The sequence below is a fragment of the Dipodomys spectabilis genome, unplaced genomic scaffold (genome assembly GCF_019054845.1).
Source record: "Dipodomys spectabilis isolate Male_0828 unplaced genomic scaffold, ASM1905484v1 ptg000669l, whole genome shotgun sequence".
Classification (NCBI taxonomy): domain Eukaryota; kingdom Metazoa; phylum Chordata; class Mammalia; order Rodentia; family Heteromyidae; genus Dipodomys; species Dipodomys spectabilis.
This window is the reverse complement of record NW_024871346.1, coordinates 1,119,863-1,137,058: the sequence shown is the minus strand read 5'-3', so window position 1 is coordinate 1,137,058 and position 17,196 is coordinate 1,119,863. Positions and strand designations below refer to the sequence as shown.

Sequence of the window (17,196 nt, the reverse complement as noted above, 5' to 3'; positions counted from 1 at the left end):
GACAGCACCTGGGCCCTGAGTTCAAAGCATAGTACTGACATACAAAAAAAAAAAATAGAGAATACTTAAACTAGGATAGTGATGATAAAATAATAAGCAATGGCCGTGTGACTATGAAACCTACTATGGAGATGGGAAGGGACGGGAAGGGGAAACAAAGGAGGAGGCAACAATGCGTGATAAGAAATGTACTCATGACCTTGCCCATGTAATTGTAACCCCTCTGTATGGTATTTTCACACAAACACACACAAAAAAAGATAAGAAAAAGAAACCTAAAATTTGGCTGTTTTAGTAGAATTAGCAAAGCAATGGAAGTCTCTCACATAATAGAAACAAATTGGGCTAAAAAGGTAAAGACAAAAAAAAAGGCTCAGTGCTTTAGTAGATCACCCAAGGCAAGCATTTAACATGGCACGTAAAAGTGATTTGTGGCCCAGGGAAGGAAGGTTAGATCCTTCCTAACTTGGGACAGTAGACGAGGAGAGGAGTGAGGAGCTTGTAGAAACACTAAGTGAATGCATGTAAAATCAACGCAGCAAATGCAAATGAGATTCTGATGGGCAGACATGATGGTTTCCAACTTTGGGAGGGAGGAGAACCAACCATCCTAGGTGCGTGCTCTTCTCGTTGCTCACGTAGGCAGGTGACCAAGCGCATTCAAGTCCACTGTAACCGTGTGTCAGCTCCTGTGCGACTCACGCTGACACATACATTAAACACAGATTGCAGGTTCTGTGTGAGCGTCTCCATTCCCCGCGCCCAATGGGCACAGCAGCCTTCTCAGATCATGGTAACGCCTCATTCACTTTTCCTCATCCCATTAAATTCGCTGCTGTCCTTTTTTCTAAATTCTTGGTTACTATCGTTACTTAAAGAACTAATAAATATGGGGCTGGAAGGTGGCTCAGTGGTAGAGCGCTTGCCTTGCATGCCTGAGGCCCTGGGTTCGATTCCTCAGCACCACATAAGCAAAAAGAAAAAAGCCGGAAGTGGCGCTGTGGCTCAAGTGGTAGAGCGCTCGCCTTGAGCTGAAGAGCTGAGGGACAGCGCCCAGGCCCAGAGTTCAGGCCCACGACCGGACCAAAAAAAACAAAACAAAAAACAAAAAAAATGAATGAACAATGCACAGAGGCCTGAGATAAAGCAATCTCCCACACAAACCGTCCTCCTGGAGCCATTCTCCCGCTTTGCCACAGAATTAGCTGATGAGTCAGCTATTAAACTAGTGACACAAACTGAATGCGAATCTAGCATTCCTGATAGACTAATGTATTTCTATTAAGACAAACTTTACATGTGATTTTCCCCAGCCGAACTAGTATTTACAGTATGACCATTCTCAACAACTGTTGATCATTTCCACCACCAAACTGACTCTGCATAAAATCCTACCACCCTCCCCAGAAGCCCCATCTCAGTTTGTATGTGTCTCCTCTCTTTCTCTTCCTTCCCCCTCCCACTTCTTCCTCCCACCTCTCCCAGCTGATCTCATCTCTAGACAGGAGTGTAAAGAGTTAAGGTACCAGTTAATGGGGTGTGGACCAGACCTGTTTGAATGTAAATGTGATCATCAGCGACTAGAAGCCCTAAGGAAACAAAGCTTCAAAGCTTTGAGTGTATGTGTTGGGGGGGGCGGCACAGATGGCGGACCCACCAAGAAAGTGAAAGTAGCCGCCATGATCTCAGCCAAACAGGCAGCGTAGGGTGAGACCCTGCGTTTGCCAGCAAGGCTGAGCGGAGCTGGGGCGGATGTGCGGATATACCCCGCGCTCACCTCGGTCTGAGAGCATGGGCTGCGCCCTGGCCAGCGAGGGGTACATGCGAAAAGCGGCCACCTGCTCTGGGGGGGGGGGGGGGCCCCGCAGACGTCTTCCCAGTTTTTTCTGCCCCCCTTTCTCTTCCCTTCCCTTGTGCTCTTCCCCCTCTGGCTAATGTCTCTGGCTAACTTTTTTCTAGAGCAAAAAGGTCACAAGACTCACAGGTCTGTGAGTGAAGATTACATTTTCCCTAGCCTTAAACTCTTGTAGTTTTTAAAGCTCTTCCTTTTAAGAATTCTAGAAAGGGGTGTCTACAAGAAACAGCACCAACAATTCTCAAAGAATCACCATCCGTGCACACCAGGAGAAAGACCAAGCTAGGAATAAAGTGTGTGCTCCTGTGTGAACAGACAGATTTCAAAGCCGTTCCCAGGCAGAGGAGGACGGGAGCTGAGCCCAGGACTCAACACCGGGGCCAGCTCCGGTCTCTCCCTCTGCCCTCTGCCTTCCACCTCACCAGCCACCAGCCTTCCTTCTAAAGCCACTTATCTCCGGGGCATAACAGGTCCCCTCCCTTGATGGAGGGGAATCCAGCCAAGAAAAGCTCTTCCCAAGGCTGTCAGGGGCTGAGGGTTCCTTAATTGATTAGGAGGAAAATGCTAAGTCATCCTTACTTTGCAGAGCAACTGGTTAATATGTTGCTTTTCAAGGTTGGCCTGGAGCTACCCGAGCTACCCGAAGAATGGGTCAGACAGCTTTCTTCCCTTGGCCTGGAAGCAAACTGTATCTTAGGGACCCCTGGACGAGCGCCAGGGGGATCTCCACAGGGAGGATGGCCACAGATGCTAAGAGGTCACCCAGGCAAGGCCAGGTTTGCTTCCTGCGCAGTGGGTTTGCCCACAGGACGCAGGGCTCCACTGAGAACCCTGGCATGTGTGCATCAAGGTTGACCCAGGGCTTTTGTAACAGAAAGATGGCAGCAAGCACAGACGGAGGGGAACTCGGCCTGGATCAGCGGCTCAGTTCTGTAAGCCCGGGTGCCCGGGCCAGGAGACAACGCGGCCAGCTGGTATTTTTCCAACTTTGCAAAGTGTTGTTAGATTCTGCAAAATTCTGGAATAATTTTCTGCAAGGCATTTGTTGTGTGTGTGTGTGGGGGGGTAATTTAAGGCTTCTTGGAGGCGTGTGTGTGTGTGTGTGTGTGTGTGTGTGTGTGTGTGTGTGGTAATTTAAGGTTTCTTGGTCTCTTTTTAGCCGTGCTGCCGCCATGTTGAATTTTGTCCTCTGACTTCTCCCTTACCATCAAATGTCTGCAGCAGACAGCACCAGACACACTTGTCTCCGCAGGTGGTGTTTCTGTTGCTCACTCTGTGTTTCTGTTGCCCCCAACCCTGGGCTGCCCTGGGATGGCTCAGACCCAGGGACTCATGCCCCTCTGAGGTGGGAAACATTCAGTGTATCTGGAGGTTGGAGGAACATGGTCAGGCCACACTTCTAGAATAAGACCTCGTTGACGGGAGAGGCAGCCACCCAGAGGGATGGCTTTTGTCCCCGTATGGCTCAAGGTTGGCCAAGTCCTTGATGCGTTGCTGTGCCTCAAAGATGGCAAGCACATACTCTACCACTGAGCGATCCACCCAGTCCAAGTACTGTGTGTGTGCCAGTTCCTGGGACTTGAATTCAAGGCCCAGGTGCCATCTCTAAGGTTTTTCACTCAAGGCAAATACTTGAGACACAGCTCCACTTCCAGCTTTTGCTAATTGGATGTTAAGAATCTCAAGGAATTTCCCACCCAAGCTGACTTAGTTTCAGCCTCCTGAGTGACTAGAATGATAAGTGTGAGCCACTGGTGCCTACTGTTCTGATTTTAAAGGGAGAAAGATGGCTGTTCCCACTGAGGTGCCAAAGCTATAGAAAGAACACCCAGCGTCTGGAAAATTCGACTGATTGAGTTTTTAGAACATAAATGGCTCAAGAATGGTCCAGATTATATATTTTTTTCCAATAAAATGAGAACTTCTGTCCTTATACAATTTCCCAATGTGGGCATTAATATTATCTTTCTTAGAAGCACTTGGTAACTTCTGTTTCTGTGTAGCTCAACTACAAGGAAAGGCTGATGACACAGTTGTCCAGATACCACGTCAAGAGGGTTAAACTTCACTTTTGAAAAATTTTTTCCCATGAAATATAGCATCTCAACCAAATTGAGTTTCATGCTTTCTTGGGCCTCCACGGGTCCTTCAGAAAGTTAATCTAAGGCCAACCGCCTCCCCCCAAATCTTAATTTTAGAACTTGATCTCGGGAAGCTTGCCAAATATTAACGATTTAAAACATCGGATCAAAATGGGATTATAGGTCACTGTGAAATCATAGTTATTTAATTAGTCATTTAATTACTGCTATAAAGTATTAGATAACTAGCTAACCAGATTTAACTAGTTAATAAGTAAGACATAACAATTAAGATAAAAAAACACCCACTGTAACTCTTTTAAGGCTCTTTTTTTTTTTTTTTTTTGTACAGCAAAAGGAGTTTATAGTCAGCAGGGGCCAACAGGATAGCTTTCACAGGATAGAGAGTAGCAGCCTGTCTTTGTGTAAGGCTCATTTGGAATGATCTTGACAAAACATGAAATCTTTGCAGTTTTTGACTAGTTATGCACAGGTGAATAAAAGAAAGCCCTTGTAACTAATTCTCCTGAAGACAAACTCAGGTTAAAGGCCCAGCCTTATCAGCTAGTTACCTCGGGACAGCGGCTCCATGATCCGGAGGAGCAGTGAAGGCCTATGCCATTGTCTGCTGACACAGACAAGTGCGGAGTGCAGAACTAAGAACCTCAGGCCTTTGGCATAAACACCCCATGTGGGCCTGCGGAGTTGGAGCTGGGGGAACTAGCACTCCGCTGAGTGTCCTGGTGACTGACAGTCACCAGGTATATGGAGATTGAAAAACAGCCAAGGCAGGCGTTGAGAGGGCAGTTGAAAAATTAGGAAGGAGGTTTTTAGACTTAAAAACAAAACCCTAAAAGATGGCCCAATATCCAAACACAAAAGAATAATTCTGGGCCTGGGAGACTTGTTAATACCTAAACATAAATAAAACCCTTTGCAAGTGAGGAGGGAGGCAGGCTTCCTTGACCAGGTTAGAAAATGACTACCAGCACTGGCTCCAACAGGGTGGGGTGGGCTGGGGTGGGGGGAATGACACAGACAGAACAGCCACAGTCTGGAGTCTGGCCCAGGCCCTCTCCTGAGGCTAAGTCTCAGACCTGTGTGTGCCCGCCCCGCATCCTCCATCCATCCTGCTTGGAGCTAGGGGGTTCAATCACAGTGCAAGTCTCCAAAGCAGGAGAACCAATCAGGAGGTTCCGTGTGCCACGTGATCATCCCTCAGCCAATCGGAGATCAGGGACTCGCCCTAAGGGGTGGGAGGCAACAGATCCTATAAATAGGAGCCCAGGAGGATCACCCCTAATACTGGGACCCTTGCTGTCCAAGGAGTCTCTTCTTTCACTGTCAAATAAACCTGGTCTGTCTGCTTTAAACACTTTCCTGCCCTCTACGTCTATAAAAAGTGGAGAAAATAAACCTGAACCCTAGATAGTAACAAATGAAGATTAATATTTTAATAAAACCTTGTTGTTGCAAACACAGAGAATGGGACTTGGGTTTATCTTAGTGTAATATCGGTGCTTAGATTTTACAGAGATTCTCCTCCTTCTTCTTCTTCTTGCCTAAACTCGACCTGGGCGCGGTCCCTCAGCTCTTTAGCTCAAGGCTAGTGCTCTACCACTTGAGCCACAGCACCATTTCCAGTTTTCTGGTGGTTATTGGAGATAAGAGTCTCCAGACTTTCCTGCCTCGGCTGGCTTTGAACCGTGATGCTCAGATCTCAACCTCCTGAGTAGCTAGGATGACAGGTGTGAGCCACTGGTGCCCGGCAATTTTTTTTTCTAATTATAGACAACTGAATCACACACAATTCTTATAAGATTTGTATTTTACAAACCTTTTGAAACTGGCTTAAGCCTATAGTTTGGCCTTATATTTTTCACTCTGAAATAACCCAGTCACTAAACCTTTGGACAACATTTCATTCTTTCTCATTAAAAATAAATAAGTTCTTAACATCTATGCCAAAAGTTTACCCTGATAATTTTCTGCACAGTTCTGGATGTTTTCTGCTTGTTTTTTTTTTTTTTTTTAAATTCCTTTTCTTACATGTACTCTTTGGAATAAAGGAAAAAAATGTATGAATTTCGAATTTTTTTAAACTTTTTTTCAATTAAAGAAAGTATTTTCTTATAGGTAATCAAACACCTATTACTTTTGGTATGCCTTGTATTGAGAATTGCCTATATTAGTAAGGATTTTCAGTTTAGTAACTTTAATTTTCAATGAAAGCCAGTGAGCATTGAGAATTGGCCTATATCAGCACTCACTGAATTCTGATTTCTAAACCATTATGTATACCCTCAAGGCAGGATTGAACCCAGGGAATGCATCAGAAGGAAAGCCCAGGATTTAGATATAGATACTGTGTTAGGGAATAGCTTGATTAAAAGCACACACATGTATTTACACTCCTTCAATAAATTGCAACACTTAATAAAAAGAAGAAAAGAAGGGCGAAGGGAAGGGAGGGCCTTTCCTTTCTCATCAGGTCTGGGTGCTCAGGTTATTAGTGAGCTCTGGGAGCTGAGCAGAGACATCTTAACAAAAGACATTTAGCAGAAAGAAAAACACACAAAACCTTTCTTGGGAAATGATTCCCCTGGGCACAAAAAGCTTTCATAAAGGACCATACTTGACCTCAAGGACAGACATGGTATTGAAGGGCAGACGGACAGAACCCAGTCCTTATCCTTTGATGAAAGGATTGCTCAGACATTTCAGAGCTCACCACACTTGAAATCTCTGCTCCCGATTGATAAAGCTCTGTGACAGCAAGAATTGAGAAAGTGGTATTAGATAAAGCGGGGTACTTACCCCAAGGTGACCCCCCCCCCCACATCTACTTTTGTACCGTAAATACCATGGTATTGGAGCACTCATTGTGCCTGCTATCAGATACACCCACACCCACAACTGGGCAGTGTACAATCTAATTTGTTCATAAATTTTCTTAATCTCTACCTTGATGGGTCCTAAGTCTGTGTGTGTGAGTGTGTGTGTTTCAGTACCCAAAGACCAGGCAGAAATTTCTCTTTTGGAGATGATCGCCATACATTTTCTTTTTAAAGAATGGGTTACGGAAGTGGTGCTGTGGCTCAAGTGGTAGAGTGCTCGCCTTGAGCTGAAGAGCACAGGGACAGTGCCCAAGCCCAGAGTTCAAGCCCCATGACTGACCAAAAAAAAAAAAAAAAAAAAAGAATGGGTTACATTTATTACTTTAATAGTATAACCATGCTATATCTTACATAATGTTCAGTATTTTAACCGCCAGACATGTTTATCCCATTTGTACGATAGTTAATTTACTTCATTGTAACACCTGTGCTTGAAGAGCAAAGTTAGTCACGTAGTTTTGCTTATTGTTGTTGTTTTGAATAAGTATGATCCAGCTAACCTTGAATGAACAAGCCACAGCTTGTTTCAACTACACGTAGACTTCCTTGTCTCCATGCGCCACGCATCTGGGTGGGCCCAGGACACCCACACACCCCTCAGGACATTGAGAAAGGGCCTGGTCTGCGTCCCCGATTTACACCAGGTGTAGAGCCTTAGGGCAGAGCATGCTGCACTCTGAACCTCCAGCAGGGCAAGCAGATAGAGCTGGGGGGAGGGGGGCTGGAGGGTCACGCTGGGTTTGGGTTTGGGTTTGGCTTTGCTGTGTAACTGCAGCCCAGGGTTGGGACATGTGCCAAAGCCAAACCCGAGGCTTAAAACCAAAGACACAAACGCACAGAGGGAAGGAGGCAGGTTCTCTCAAAGCCGTAGCTCACAAACAAATCAAGGGGGCATCAAAAATATCACAAAGGCAACCAGTTTGTGGCCTTAAGACACCAGCAAAGACAGTCCAAGCGGGTGGGCAGAAGACCCCAGTGCAAATGTGCAGCATCGCTAAAGGCTGACAATTTTAAAGACATTTCACCACCTTTTTCAAACTACTTTTCTTTATGAAAGATCTGTTAAAAGTCACATGATCAAGGCACTTGGATTAATTACTGTCTAGATTTTTAAGAGAATAATTTTATTATAAATAAGGGTTTTCATAAATCAATGGTAGGAAAACATTGCACTTTTATAACAGTCAAGAATGGGAACAAAGACATGCACAGAACCAGATTTTACAGTTTTTAAATCTAGGAACTTTTAATAGCCATTTCTCAGGTACCGTAATTTAAAATTTATTCCCTGTGTTAAACGAGACAAAGCTTAAGAAAGGTCCCTTAACGATTTCATCTGCTCAAATTTTAAATAACCCAAACCATAACAAAAGTTTTAGAGGCATGTTTTAGAAAAACTTTTTGTTGGTTTCGAGCACCTGGTTTGTTTTAGTTCCCTTAAGAAAATAAAAAAAAAGAAACAAGCTTTTTTTTTTTCCTTTGTAAAGTTTCTTACCTTTTGCCCCCCAGGAGCTGCAGGAATCTTCTAAGAAAAGGACTTTAGCAGCTACCCAGCAGGTCTCCTGAATGTGTGTATTTGAAAAGCCGGAAGTGGCGCTGTGGCTCAAGTGGTAGAGCGTGGGCCTTGAGCTGAAGAGCTGAGGGACAGCGCCCAGGCCCAGAGTTCAAGCCCCACGACTGGACCCAAAAACAAAACAAACAAACAAAAAGCCTGGAGGGACAGACGTGAACTCGCGAGAACGCACACACGGATGGCGACAAGCCTGCAGTTTGGGCAGCCAGGAGGGGCAGACGCGAGAGCTCCGGGTCCCTGGCCGCCCGGGCTGCTGCCAGACCTCCCACGAAACCCCGAGGAGGGAGGGAGGAAGACAAAGGGAGGGAGGAAGACCGTCCAAACGCAGGGGGAGGCGAGCTTTCCCCCCTAATGGAGATAATTGCTCCCTCCTGAGAATTACTTTCCCTGAGCAACAGCTAATTTGCTATTTCAGCCTATTTTCTTTCTTTCTTTTTTTTTAAAGTATAGCAAATGTTTTTGGTTTTGTGTGTGCTTTTCCAAATGAGTGGACAAATTCACAAACAAACATGGCGGAGAGGGAATGTCAAAAGATGCTTCGTGTCGCCCCCAGTCTGTGGGGGAATCTGTGACCAGAGCCACAGGAAGCTGATAAAAGACTCGGCCTCTCCCAGCACACGACACGCGCCCCAGCAGTGCGTGTGCAAACACCAGTGTTACCAATTTTCAATCATTTCCCTCTCGGACTGCAAAACCAAGAGCTTAGTCATCTGAGAAGGGCAGTTGATTCTTTGGCTAGAAAGTCAGGAGCAGCCTGGAAGCTCCCGCTTAGCTGCCTTCAAAGGATGAGAGCAGTTAAGAGAAGGGGGGCAGGGGGGGCGGGGGGGGGGGCAAAGAGGAGGAGGGTTGCTGGAGGGTTGCAGGGAGAGGGAACACAGCAGGCCCTGGGCATCCTTCAGGGCTGCAGACTGCTGCGCGCTTCCAGCCCCTTGCACCGAAGCAGGGTCTGAAAGGCCAGCACGTCTCTGTAATCTGAAACAGAACACTAGTTTGTAAGTTTGTAGTTTCTTAGGTTTTCAGAGGGTCCCTGCAGGGCGACATTAATATGTAAAGATTTCTTCCTTGAAAATACCATCACAGTTTTCCAATTAAAAAAAAATCCTAATTTGAGCCATTTTTTGACATACAAATGTCTTCAATTGTCACATAAGGATGTTTTTTATTTGCTTAAAAAAATTTACTATTGGATTGTTTGCGTCAGAATCCAGGCAAGGTGCACAGGAAACATTTGAGGGCACGGATGTAAGTCCTGAAATGGTCAGGAAAGGGTGGAGGAGGTGTGAGATGCTCTCAGAGCACAGTAAGGCAGTGCCCGGCATCACGCCCTGAAAGGGACCTCCGGGTCACATGATCAGGGCCACCTGGAGCTCTGTCCTTCATGAGTTCTCCAAGTTCTGGAACACTGCAGACAGAAGAGCATTTTAAAACTTCACAGGGAGCCAGGCACCCATGGCTCACGCCTGTCATCCTAGCTACTCAGAAGGCGGAGATCTGAGGATCTCGGTTCAAAGCCAGCCCAGGCAGGAAAGTCCATGAAACTTATCTCCAATGAACCACTAGAAAACCGGAAGTGGCTCTGTGGCTTAAGTGGCACAGCGCTAGCCTTGAGCTGAAGAGCTGAGGGACAGCGCCCAGGCCCAGAGTTCAAGTCCCAGGACCAACAACAACAACAAAAAATTACAAAGAAAAATGTTTCTGCATCATAAAGAAAAGTGCTCCTGAGGAGCAGGGACGCATCTAAACCCACCAGAAAAGTGTTCCCAGGCATGCCCACAACTGTCAGATGGAAGTCTATTCCAGCCTCCGTGACAGACTACGGAGACGCTACAGGACAATTCCCGAGAAAGACCAAACGACCCATGATCCACCTCCTCCTTGCACTGAATTTCAGTTCTAAGAAAGAGTACAGACCTAATCAAAACGAATACATCATAGCTTAATTTAGCTTGTAATTCAGAAAAAGCTTATTAGCTTCACAAAGTCTATAATTAATGTTTAGATAAGAGGTTGATTGTTTCAAAACTCTAGTAGTATTGCATATCCTGGCATTCATGCCTGCTTTATTTCACCTTGAAAGATTTCTTACTCCACCCAAAGTTTCCTCATGAAAGGAGATTTCCTTGACCGGCAGATGAGTCCAAGGAAGGAAGGATCATTTGTGGTCCTTGTCATTATTTTTGAGGACTATAGAACTTGATAATTAGCTCTGCTGACTCCTTCCTTTCCCGGGCTTTCTGTCCTAGACACACAAACACAAGGCTCCTTGTCTGTACCTGTTTCCTGATTCTGCTGCAAGTCTGCTCTTGCCTGATCTTCCCGGTACCTGAATGAGCTTCCTCTGGTGCAAACTACACTGGAGGTGACCGGAGGTAGCCCAGTGTGTGCATGCAAGGCCCTGCCCCTGCCAGGGTCCAGGGTCTGTGGTCCAAAGTAACAACAGAAAGTTCACACTAGAGGGCGCTCGCCTTCACAGCTTTCCCACAGAGGCGGTATTAGGTGGCCTTGCAGTTGAGAATGGCTCTGGACTGCGCCGGCTTCATGCCGTCAGCCTACACCAGCTTATGCCATCAGTCTACACCGACTTCGTGCCGTCAGTCTACACCACGGGCAGCTGCTGGAACATAGGTCAGCAAGGCACAGCAGCAGGTGTAAACCAGCTTCAGTGCATCCCAGCCTGGTCATCTGGGGCCCGGGGTGCAGCCTCCCACCTCCAGTGAGGAGCTGTTTCTTCACCACTGTTTCCATTTCCCCATGGCTTCCCAGAGCCAGGCTGAGGAGAGAACCCCGGAGACAGAGAACAGAAGGGGGGTGGGGAGGGGCACGGCGTCTCCACGGCTCCTGTGTTGTTGAGGGAAATGTCACCAGGGAGAAGGCATGGCTGACAAAGCAGCAGAGGACAGTGGGGAGGAGGGGAGGACGGGGGAGGAGGGGGCAGTGGGGAGGACAGGGGAGGAGGGGGGCAGTGGGGAGGACAGGGGAGGAGGGGGGCAGTGGGGAGGACAGGGGAGGAGGGGGGGCAGTGGGGAGGACAGGGGCAGAGGGAAGACAGTGGGAAGGAGGGGGGTGTCTGCTCCTAGCTGCTCTGCTGTGCCCCCGGTGCACTGGTGGCCAGGCCCCAGGCCGTGCACCCTTCTCCGTGTTACCCTGGGGCTCTGCACACATCTCCTACCTCGTTCTCCACGGCTGTGCCTGCACACGTTGACCAGGGTGGCTGAGGCGTGATCAATATCACGGAAGAGAGCGGTGGGCGACAGGAAAGTGGGGGCCATGCAGGGCGGGGCGCCTGGGGGAAGAGGACACTGGCCTCAGGTTTGTGACAAGGAGACCGAAGGAGACCAGGGACAGCTCAGGACTCACGGGAGATGGACAGGGGCAGCTCAGGATGCACGGGAGATGGACAGGGGCAGCTCAGGACGCACAGGAGACAGACCAGTCCGGGACAGCTCGGGACTCAGCTAGGTGGCTGCTAGTGGGCTGCTAATGAGCAGCCTGGGAGGCCGTGCGTGAGCGAGCGGCTGTGGAGAGGCCGAAGGGGCCCGGCCTGGCCGTCCGAGGGGCCTAGTCACTTTTGCTGGGCAGCTGTCGCCAAACACAGCCACACATTGAGGACCTGGGGAGGCAGCCAGCTCTCCCGAGACGCCCACAAGCTCCTGCGGTTCCCAGCCCTGAGCACCAGGGAACGAGCACTTCCCAGCCAGGCGCTAGCTCTGGCCGTGGCCTCCTCCATGGCCTCCTCCACAGCCTCCTCCACGGCCTCCTCCATGGTGGCCTCCTCCTCCATGGCAGCCTCCATGGCCTCCCCCACGGCCTCCTCCTCCATGGCCTCCTCCAGGCAGCCTCCTCCACGGCCTCCTCCATGGTGGCCTCCTCCTCCATGGCAGCCTCCATGGCCTCCCCCACGGCCTCCTCCTCCATGGCCTCCTCCAGGCAGCCTCCTCCACGGCCTCCTCCATGGTGGCCTCCTCCTCCATGGCAGCCTCCATGGCCTCCTCCACGGCCTCCTCCTCCATGGCCTCCTCCAGGCAGCCTCCTCCACGGCTTCCTCCACAGCAGCACCCTGCGTTGGGCCCCCAGCCGGGTTGGCCCGAGTGGAGGTGGCACAGAGCCCAGGGTCTGCGCAGAAGCCATCTAGGACTTGGTGGAGGCTGGGTTGCCAGGCACCGAACCTACAGCCCTTGGAGCCAGCGCTGTGGAGGGGGAGGGCAGGGGACACGGGCCTCGGGCCTCGTGTCTGTGTCGTTGGAAGCCCGGCTGGGGACCCAGAGGGAGCGGGTGGAAGGCAGGGCCTCCCCGAGCTGTGTCGGGGAGAGGAGAGTGGAAGAGCACGGGAGCCGGGAGGATGGGAGCCGGGAGGACGGGAGCCGGGAGGAGGGGAGGAGAGGAGGACGAGAGGAGGGGAGGAGGGGAGGACAGGAGGAGGGGAGGACGGGAGGAAGGGAGGACGGGAGGAGGGGAGGAGGGGAAAAGGGGAGGAGGGGAGGAGGAGAAGAGGGGAGGACGGAGGAGGGGAGGATGGGAGGACGGGAGGGCGGGAGGAGGGGAGGGCGGGAGGGCGGGAGGGTGGAGTGGAGACAGCTCCTAGCTGCTGCACGGAATACAACCTACTCTGCATGCTACATGGCTGCACAATACCCAGGTGTGCCCTGCATGTGCCAGTGTGCATATTGTATTATATACTTCTTCTTTTCTTGTTTGTCAGTCCTGGGACCTGAACTCTGGGCCTGGGCGCTGTCCCTCAGCTCTTCAGCTCAAGGCAGTGCTCTACCACTTGAGCCACAGCACTACTCTTGGTTTTCTGGTGGTTCCTTGGAGATAAGAATCTCAGGGACTTTCCTGCTCGGGCTGGCTTTGAACCTCCATCCTCAGATCTCAGCCTCCTGAGTAGCTAGGATGACAGGCGTGAGCCACGGCGCCCAGTTGTATTATATATGTTTATATACAATAAACTGTACATATATGTTATGCTTTATGCAAATATACTAGTATACAATAAGCAAGTTACAGATTCAGAAAGGAGCCCAAAGACCAATTCCTTCCTTCCTCAGCTCAGGGACGCTGAAGAGATCATAGTAGATAGGACACCCTTTTAAAAATGAGGGAGAAAAACCACCTTCACTATTAACAATAAAATTGCTGATTGTGAAAAAAGAAAGTTTTGTTCCATCTCCATTCTTGAGAATGTCAGGTGTAAATTCTGTGCCTGATTCTTTGATTCCCTGTAAGACAAGAGTTATAGCATGGTGCTTTGAAGACTTAAGCCACATAAGTCTACATTTTCCTCTTTTAATTCAATTTGTAATTCCAAGAGACAGATCAGAGCAGGATCAGAGGTGTAATTTCATGTCAGAAAAAGACTCTTAGGCCCAGGGCAGTTTTACTATTTCATTAGCATGCGCCATATTTAAACATTTGCTAGCTGCTCGTCACTAGGCTTGGCATACAGATCGTCCCTTCCTGGCTGGTCGGAGGCTGGGGTACGGCTTGATGCCCCTCCTAGCTTAGTTAAGGAAGATCTTCGCTGCTTCCACACTCCTCTCAGTCTCGGGAGGCTTCCTCTGGCTGCCGGGCTGCAGGAACTTCTTCATAGTTGGCATGTTGCTGACTCTGCTTTTCAGTGCTTGTAATATATGAACTATAGACTCAGAGGGAAGCCGGAGACCAGCTCCAGTAGTCACCACTCAGGAAATCTGATCCCTGACTAAAACCAAGGCCCATCTTGTACCTCCATTAGCCCACTTTGGGGGCTGAAACAGAAGTTTGATGACAGAGAAGAAAAGAGAGAAAAGGATGCAGCGTCATATTCCATGCCGGTATCCTTCAGACTGCCTTCATTTCCACTCAGCGTTACCTTCTTTCCTACACATGAAATCTGTGGGTCCACAGCTCTTGAACAACATAAGGAACATCAGTGGGTCTGCCAGCTACCCATGCAGAGGCGTTTCCAAGAAACCAACATCAATCAGTGGACCGCTGATGGACATGCAGACAGAAAACACGAGAAGCTAGCTAGCGGCAGGCAAAAGCCGTTTTCCCACTCAGAGATGGCGTTGGAAGCTGTTGATGACGAGACTGTGTGCCCATGGGACAGCGGTGCAGGGAACAGCACGGCGTGTGACACTAGAAATCAGAGAGAAGATAGACTCAATGCACCAAGACAGAACACCGAGGATCTGGGGAACCACAGGGAACACACAAAGGGAAAGAGAGCCAGAAACGCCAACGGAATCTGAGTTGTCCTCATTACGGAAGGTGACATGTGCTTCTTGGACCGGTGTACACCCCTTAGGCATTTCCTGGCATAATTTCCTGGCATAACCGCATCATCTTCATATCTCTGAGGAGTGAAGGCTTGGACACGGCTCAAACTCAGATGCCACAACCCCCAAACCCCTGGGAGTTAGAATCCCTCCTGGGAAATGTAGGCTGTTGCCTTTCTGAGGACTGAAAAAAATCCCACCTTGAGCAAAGTGAAGTTGGTCATAATGCCGGCATCCGGCTCCTCCACGTGGTAAATGAGTTCCATCAGGTGAATGTCAGTTTTGCTCAGTCTGCTGCCAACGAGGGAGTCTTGTCCATGGCTCTTTAACCCTGCAGAATTTGGAGACATCAGAGGTAGGAAGATGCCCCAAGTTCTTCCTGAGCCCTTCAGTCCAACTCTGCCTGCTTCTTCTGCCATCTGGAGCTGGTGGGGAAAAAAGAGCTTTATTTCAGCTTTGTCTGGATCTGTGGGATTTTGCAAAACAAACTTTGGGGATAATGCCAGTGGTATTGAAATGAGTAAGAATAAGAGAAAAACACACATGGCATCATTAATTACATATATTATTTAGGAAACTACCTTATAGATGCATATAGAAGTATGAATCAATAAATCACACCCATGTTATTTTGTCATTTACATTGCTTATTCACATGCATGGGAATCTTGCTATCACACTGCACATTACTCCAACTGTAATTACTAGTAAGTTTATCACTTTCAGGTACCCCAACTCTCAAGAGGGTGACTATGGGGATCTGCTAACTACTAAGTTCTTCACTTCTTCCACAGACAAATCAAGTGAATATGTGCAGGACGGACATGACAGCTTTCTGCACACGAAAGTGGGCAAGCAGTCTTCTATGTGTAAATCTCCTCAGTTGCTTAAGATCTTATCTTCCAGGCTCATAATTTTTATGAGGAAGGTTTTGATCTGGAGTCTTCTCCTTTAATCTTTCAAGTGAAACCTTTACCACTATGTATATAATGGTGTCATTTATTTCCTTCCTATTGGATACTTTTCTTATTATCATAAGGACATTGATCTGTGTCCGTCTATCCCTCCACCCTGACAGACACCTCCCCTCCGTTCTTGGACACAGCAATGTTCTCTTCACGGGCAGCTGTCTCGGGCCTTCCTGCTCATGGTGCCGGAACCCCTTCTGCTAGTTGCTTTTCTCCCGTCGCTTGTGGGTAGAAGCCTCATGGTGTATACCATCTCATCTCACCTGTGCTATGGCTGGAACCTTTTCCACTGCCCAAGTGCTAACGATGGCCGGGAAAGCCGACTTCTAGGTTAAGTTTCAGGAAATTAATTTTTTTTTCTGGAAAAGAGCTCAGCTTGGTATAACAAGTAAAATCCTTCATGGCTTGATTTTATAAATGCCTTGAGTTATGGGTGCTGAATTAATATGAAGAAAGACCCTCTGTAAATGGAAATGCCTCAGGAAGACCATCTATCCTAGACCAAGTGTTCCATGTCCCTACATCTGGTATGCAGCCATGTAACCTTCAGTACGGGGGTGGCAGGCGATGACTTGGTGCCGTGGTGGAGCTCACACGTCCTTCTAGCCTTTATGAAATGGACACAGACACAGCCTTCGACACAGAACACAGTCTTGACCCATCTGCTGTGAGAAGCCCCAGCCAAAAGTCAGCCATCTATGCAGCAGATGCAAGCCATCTCGGGGAATGGAATCTTCTAGGCCTGGCTCCCCTTTCCACCCTCCAAAATAATGACGAGTAAACGTGTTGTGTCACGCTCTTGTTCTAGCAACCTTGAGGTGGAAGATACCATCTTAAGACTAAAACCTGTATTATTGTTGATGTCTTTCATTTACCTTTTCAAAGGCTGGGAAATAACGGTTTCTTGCTTTCTCTTTGATCTGGGCAAGACTCGAATGTTTCTCCTTGGGTGGAAGGTATGGGTAATGTATTATCATTTCATTCAGATCTGCGATACCTTCTCAATACATGTCAATCCTGAAAGGTAAAAGCAATCGCTCTGTTACATGCCTCTTTGGATTTGATTAGAAATGTAAAAGAACATTCATGGTGGTGGTTTGTCTGTCCGCCGGGGCAGGGGGGACTTCGGAGTCAGTCACACAGCTCTTTTACTTACATAGTCGACTCTGTTTTTGCTTTGAACAACCTAAGGACAAGAGACATCTAAGATCTTTGTTACACCCATCACTAAACACAGGTCCAGCGGGAGTCAGCGACTGTCAGTCGCAGTGTGAGGGAACTTGATAGAAACATTGCGTGTCGCCACCTTTACACAGAGCCAGGCTTACTCTCTGCTGTGCTTTGTTTTCTGTATAAATGGCGCGTCTCCCTGGATACGGAGCTGCTTGCTAGCGCTCCACACGGAAGCCTGGCCCGGCCTCTCCGTTTTATTCTAGTTCCCTTCCCTTCCTTTTTGCACACATGGGCTCATTTTCATGTCCACTTTTAGAAGTTCTTCCAGGTATTTCTATTTCACACCAGAACAGCTTTCTGAAAACATTTCCGGGTACTGTTGCCCAATTCTG

At 48.4% G+C, this 17,196-nt stretch overlaps 1 pseudogene; it reads right to left on the bottom strand.

Annotated features, from left to right (window-relative positions):
* Positions 1-13,904: 13,904 nt before the first annotated feature.
* LOC122101529 lies at positions 13,905-16,641 on the bottom strand (annotated as a pseudogene).
* Between the last annotated feature and the right edge of the window lie 555 nt (positions 16,642-17,196).